General features: G+C 44.4%; 1 long non-coding RNA gene across 1 annotated transcript; it reads right to left on the bottom strand.

Annotated features, from left to right (window-relative positions):
• Window positions 1-4,088: 4,088 nt before the first annotated feature.
• LOC139787262 (uncharacterized) lies at window positions 4,089-4,644 on the bottom strand. Its single transcript, XR_011722572.1, has 2 exons — window positions 4,318-4,644; window positions 4,089-4,261 (listed from the first exon to the last, which is right to left on the bottom strand). It is a non-coding gene; the product is annotated as an uncharacterized lncRNA (long non-coding RNA).
• Window positions 4,645-5,253: the final 609 nt, after the last annotated feature.

Raw genomic sequence — 5,253 nt, 5'->3', positions numbered from 1 at the left:
CCCGATAGATCGTATTGGTGGAATGAGTCTATCGCGCGGCTGAGATCTACGGCCATTATTGCTAGGCGAGCATGGACTCGTGGTCGTAGTAGAGATAGACCAGAAGTGTTGGAAGCTAAAAGAATCGCTTATATCTCTGCGAGCCAAGAGTTAAAATTTGAGATCCGAAGGGCCAAATCTTCCGCATGGCAAGAATTAATTTCGACATTGAACGAGGACCCGTGGGGCCTTCCTTATAGGTTGGTTCTCGGGAAGTTGCGGAAACCCACTTCTGGAATTAGCGCCACTCTTGAACCGGACATTTTGAATCGCGTTTTGGACAAACTGTTTCCACCTGGTAGGGAACTGATGCAGGTCAACTGGGGGATTGTGAGGAGAGCCGGACTGAGATCACCCCCGATGAAGTCTCTGAGGCCATCGCTGCCAAGAAATCTAGTAGTACGGCGCTTGGACCGGATGGTTTCAAGGCAACCGCCTTGAAGATGCTACCGCCTGCCATGGTTCACCGGGTTGCGACGAGCTTCAATATTTATATGCAGGCTGGAATTTTTCCACCTAGTTGGAAAACTGCAGACCTGGTGTTAATCCCTAAAGGAGACGCCCCACCACCTGGCGAGATACCTAAAGCAAGACCTATTTGTCTCCTTAATGAAATAGGGAAAACTTTTGAGCGCGTTATCGCGAACCGACTTGAGGCTCACTTGGAGGGAAACTCAGCTTACAATCTTTCCGAGAATCAGTTCGGCTTTCGGAGAATGCGTTCAACAACCGACGCGCTCTTCCTGGTGAAGAACATTGTGACTGAGGCTCGGGAAAATGGTAAGGTAGCTCTGGCCATTTCCATCGACATCGAAAACGCTTTTAATTCCATTCGGCATTCCAGTATAAGAGGGGCTCTTCGTAACAGGAACGTTCCTCCATACCTGCGACGAATAATCGAGGATTACCTAAGAAATCGTAAAATCAGATACATGACTTCAGACGGTACCCGCCGCACCAGATGGGTGAACAGGGGGGTCCCACAGGGCTCTGTGTTGGGCCCCCTATTATGGAATTTGGGTTTTGACCAGGTTCTCAAGACTATACTTTATTGGGATTGCCATATCGTATGTTATGCGGATGACACCCTTCTGATTGTTGCGGAGGAAGATTTCGATTCCGCGTGCGCTTTGGCAACTGAGTGTTTGGATGATATGATGGTGAATATTCGATAACTTGGTCTAGCGGTCTCCTGGGCTAAATCCGAAGCCGTTTACTTTGGAAACTGTCCCCGTGACTCAAGTTTTGTATACGATGGATTCAAAATTAAAATCTCGTACAGCATGAAATATCTCGGAGTCTACATTGACAAAAGGTGGGCTTTTAATACCCATATGAAATATATCGCATCAAAAATTACGAGAGTGAGTCGTGCGCTATGCGGGATTCTGCCGAATCTCAGAGGCCCAGTCGAATCCAAGAGAAGACTATATTACACTATATGTACTTCCATTGCTCTCTATGCGTCTCCCATCTGGAGCGAAGAGTTCTTGAAATCTGAAAATAAACAGAGGATACTGCGCAGCGCACTCCGGCTTGCGGCGCTTCGCACCACCATGGCATATCGTACGGTTTCGTACGAGGCTGCTACGCTGTTGGCCCGTATTCCGCCTATCCATCTATACGCGGAATATATGAGACGAACGTACCTCCGTTTACGGAACATGAAGGAGGAAGGCACATATAACGATGTTTCAGCTGCGGCGGTGCGTCTGGAAGAGTGGGAGGAACTGAGGAGGCGGTGGGGCGCTTATATCCGTGACCCACGTCTCCCGGAAGAAGAACGAGGGAAGCAATTAGTCCACATTTTGAAGATTGGTTGGATCGAGGATCGGGATTTCTGACCTTCAGGATTACGCAATTCCTGACAGGCCACGGATGCTTTGGCCTATTTGGAGCCTATTTGCATCGTATTAAAAAGGAAGACACACCAGTGTGTCGCTATTGTAATACAGAAGAAGATACACCGGAACACACTCTGGCTGTCTGTGGCTTCTGGGGCCTCGAACGGGGGGAGCTGATCGCGGTGGTAGGTCAAGATCTCTCCCTGTCGAACGTTATAAGATCAATATGTTCAACGAGGAAGGCTTGGAATGCGTTCTCGGTCTTTGCCAAAAGAGTCCTCCAACGCAAAGAGGAGGATGGGCGCAGAAGACAGGAGGCTCTTCTGAATCCGGGACCTGATGGCTGAGTTGCTGCGGCTGTTGCGTAGATCTTATTATGCTGCGTTTTCCAAGTTGTGGAACATTTAGATGCTGCGGCGCGGGGTTGCCTACTCCTTCCGGGGCGGTTTGGCGCTAGCCGGCGGCGGGCTCTCCCTCCTCCTGGGGTCCGGCGTGTCGCCTAGATGCGACCCCCCCGGATCCCTGGGGGGTGGGTGGCTTGGCGGGGGTCGGCGTCTGGCTGCGTCTGTGGGGTTGTCGGGTGGCCTACATTGTAATGCTGACGTATCATTCGTCTCCGGGGCTCTGTCGCGTTGGCTGGGGGTTCTCTGGGGGTCGGTCGGCCGTGGCCTGCCGCTCACCGCTGTTCGCGGGGCTCCGGACCCGTTGCTAGACAACGGGTGCCGGATGCCCCGTTGCGGCTGCGGGTCGCGGTTGGTCGTCGCTCTGGGGTCTCCTTGGCCTGCGATGGGGTTTTTTTCGAAGTTCTTACTTTTTTCGCGCCTCCCCCCTCCCTCCTCCCCCCTCTGGGGGGTGGGGATGGGTGGGGGTGGGGCGCGATACTTACTATATGCCGTGTGCTGCGTTTTACACGGCCCGTGATGCGGATCTCAGTTGGGGTCCGTTATATGTTGGTGATGGATTTATGTCCTACATGTTAACGAGTTCTAGAACTCGTGGATTTGATTAAGTGTGGAACCCCTCTCCGGGTAGAGGGTTTCCTGTTGGTCTAGTACGTGTACGTCTGTGAATGTACACGTTCTCTCCTGGGGGTGTCTGACTCCCTGGGGAATGGCCTCGCAGCCAATGAAGAGAGCCCTCTATGATATGACTGCCCGCGGCTGCTATCATGAGGGTTCTCCGAGGCGGTCGAATGCTGACACTTGTGTCAGACATTCGACTAGAGAGTCATCCCCTGGGGTTCTTGGCATCCCTGTCCTGATCCAACGTGTGATCCTTGTCTCTGGTTTACGTTTTCTGTCGCCTCTGCGTGAGGACTGTTGCGTCTCGTGAAGTAATACCTCGAGTCTCCCGCGTGACGTAACTGTTGTCCAGCGTGCTGATTGTTAGGGGGAGAGTTTTTAGTGGGTGCAAATCCCACATATCCCGAGGGCCGGCATTCGGTAGAATGCGCGAGGCATTTTCTCTCCTCCTCCGAAACAAAAAAAAAATATATATATATATATTTAAAAATTTGACTTACACCACTTTGGTTTTTACCCCTTATATACAGGGTGTATCAGAATGTTTGGTACTTTTTTCATATTTAGATAGAGCGAGCCAAACTGAGTCGAAAAGTCATGTACCATTTTGCAATTTTCGCGATAGTTGATGAGTTATTAATGATTAAAAAATCGCCGTATTGGCCCGGCCCACCGCCAAATCCAAGCGCGCGGCGAGATGCGGCCGCTTCGCGGTCGGCGCGCGGGCAGTTGTTTACTTCAAGCAGCACGAGCGGCGCGTAACGCCGGGCCCCCGTCCTAAGCGATGATAGTTTCTCGCCTTTTTTAAATAGAAATAAAATTTTCTAACAACATAGAAAAATTTTTGTGCGTACTTATGTACATACGTGTGTACATGCATACACAGTAAAATATCAATTGTTCTGCTTAAAAAAGCGATTACTCAATTTACTTTTTTTTCTGTTAGTAAGTAACGGTTGTCTTTAAGAAAGAATATTTTCTTGATAATAGTCTTAAAATGTACAAATTTTAGAAAGAGTCTTTATCATGTACTCGAAAAAATAATTTATACTCCTTCAAAGAACATAATAAAATTTTATTAAAGAAAAGTCAAAATAATAAATAAAGTAATATGAGGACCCTCGAGATTAAAATAGGAGAAGTCAAGGCTATGAGGGTCAGACGCAGATCACAGTGCGTAATATCAGAAATAACTGATTTATTCGTCGTTTTGATACATTACATCGATCTGTACGTTTCGGCTCAGTTTTGAGCCATCTTCAGCGGCAGTTACAGAAATTAAGTTACACGTTCTCCGTACCGTATGGTGAGTTTACTGATTCAAAGTATCAGAAACATAGACCAATTGATCCATATCTGTAAATTTGTTCAATTAATGTTGAGATATTAAAAAGATTCCTTAGGAAACTCACCATTCGGTCTGAATAACGTGGAATACAGAGCCATGTACATAATGAATACTCTCTGGGAGAAGACTTGACGATCTTGTCGACACGACACACAATGATATGAAAGGTCTTGCAAGAAGAGGCATCTAATTGTTTAATTCTTCAATTAAGAATATAAAATTAAAACAAAAATTCGATTTACTTATTATTTTGACTTTTCTTTGATAATACTTTATAATGTTCTTTGAAGGAGTATAAATTCTTTTTTCATACAAAGTACATGACAAAGTACATGACAAAGACTTTTTCTAAAATTTGTGATAAGTACATTTTAAGATTATTATCAAGAAAATATTCTTTTTTAAAGATAACCGTTACTTACTAAAAGAAAAAGAGTAATTCGAGAATTACAATTATGTACGTAATAAAAATTTAAGAATTAAAATTGTGTACATAAGTAAAATTCGTGAATTACAATTATGTACACAATTTTAATTCCCGAAAAATTTTTATGTCATAACATAAAATAAATTCAGAATTAATATTTTGTCTAGACATAATTTTAATTCTGCATTTTCAATTATAGCTTAATAATAATTTGATGAATTATAAGTATCTAGACATAATAATAATTTCTTTTCTTTGAGTATCAATTTAATTTGGTAGAATTTTTATGATGATATTAAATAGCAAAACGGCGTGCCGTATACGCACACGCAAAAAAATATCATTCTAGTGCTAAAAAAACCAATTACTCAATTTTCTCTTCCTTTAAGTAACGATGATCTTTACAAAAAATGTTTTCTTGATAATATTACTTAAAATAAATAATATTCTAAATTCTAATTATTCAGTTCTTCAGTTAAGAATATAAAATTAAAACAAAATTCGATTTGCTAATTATTTTGATAGGAGAAGTCAAGGCTATGAGGGTCAGACGCAGATCACAGTGCGTCCCTT

The sequence above is a fragment of the Temnothorax nylanderi genome, unplaced genomic scaffold (genome assembly GCF_030848795.1).
Source record: "Temnothorax nylanderi isolate EJ_2023f unplaced genomic scaffold, tnyl_v1.0 TNYL_tig1369_pilon, whole genome shotgun sequence".
NCBI classification, from domain to species: Eukaryota; Metazoa; Arthropoda; class Insecta; order Hymenoptera; family Formicidae; genus Temnothorax; species Temnothorax nylanderi.
This window is presented reverse-complemented; position numbering and strand designations above follow the sequence as displayed.